This window comes from Phalaenopsis equestris, unplaced genomic scaffold (genome assembly GCF_001263595.1).
Source record: "Phalaenopsis equestris unplaced genomic scaffold, ASM126359v1 Scaffold194546, whole genome shotgun sequence".
Lineage (NCBI taxonomy): Eukaryota > Viridiplantae > Streptophyta > Magnoliopsida > Asparagales > Orchidaceae > Phalaenopsis > Phalaenopsis equestris.
Window position 1 is genome coordinate 1 of NW_018214495.1, and position 1,165 is coordinate 1,165.

General features: G+C 31.2%; 1 long non-coding RNA gene across 1 annotated transcript; it reads right to left on the minus strand.

Moving 5' to 3' along the window:
- Positions 1–374: 374 nt before the first annotated feature.
- Positions 375–1,048, minus strand: LOC110034911. The gene is made up of 2 exons (XR_002295105.1): positions 873–1,048; positions 375–793 (listed from the first exon to the last, which is right to left on the minus strand). It is a non-coding gene; the product is annotated as an uncharacterized LOC110034911 (long non-coding RNA).
- Positions 1,049–1,165: the final 117 nt, after the last annotated feature.

Sequence of the window (1,165 nt, forward strand, 5' to 3'; positions counted from 1 at the left end):
GCTTTAATTGAGCCCATAATCTAGAATTTTCTTTAGAAAACTCTAAGAATTTTCTAAAAAAAAGTCTTAAAATGTTATAGAGAAATAATTTAAAAGAGTGATATAAAAAATTCTATAATATGTAATTAATGACTTTTGTAACAAAAGATAGAAGAATATTCTAAAGATTCAATAGTAGCTATAAGATTGAATTGTGTGGACACAATCCTAATGAGGGTGATCATTAGTATAAAAAGATGCGATGAGCTTGAAATTGAATCATCAAGAAGAAAATATAGTGAAATGAAAGTGACACTTTTAAGTTGTGTTCATCTTCTTTCTTAGCATTCCTCCTATCAAGATAGCCTTTGATTTCCAACAAACATTTCCATGAATGTGAAAAGCTACATTCCCTTTACGTGTTCTGATACAATAAAATTCATGCAACACAAAATGATCATTACAAAAATAAATATGCATGTAACCACAACATCCACTTAGCTCCCTTTAATAAAATCTTATGGGGAAACCAATCTAAACTTGTGATATTATAAACTATTCTCTCCTTAACAATTACATTACATCAAACATAATTTCACTACTTATTGAGGCAAATAAACATTCAATACCACAATAACTCATAGATATGCAATCAATGAAGATGGTATTGGTCATTGAGGCGACCATGGTGGTGGTGAAAATCTTTCATGATATCATTAGAGACTATTTCCATCCATTCTCCTCCTGCTTCTCTCGTCACTTCCAGTAATGAATCTCTCAGTTGCTCTGCTTGAACTCCTTCACTATTTCTTTTCTATACCAAAAATTAAAGTAATTAATTGTTTATTTTAAATATAAATTTATGCAGTAGTTATTCTAAGGTAAGAAATTACCTCCACTCTGAAAACATTAAGTACAAGAGCCTTGAAGGTGGTAACATTAGCATTGGTGACCTCTAGCCCCAAGGAGCTCATTGCCTCCATTAACCTCACAAATCCACCAGGCCTTTGTTCACAAAACACCTTCAAAAAGAACTCATTGCCTTCCACTGGTCGCACCTCAACAAGAGGCTACAATGCATGGTAAGTTATATATTTCGCTGAGAGTTGGACAAAAATTAACTTAAAATTATATTTAAATGTATTCTCTAAAATTCAAACTAAAATAAACATATTTAACTACATAT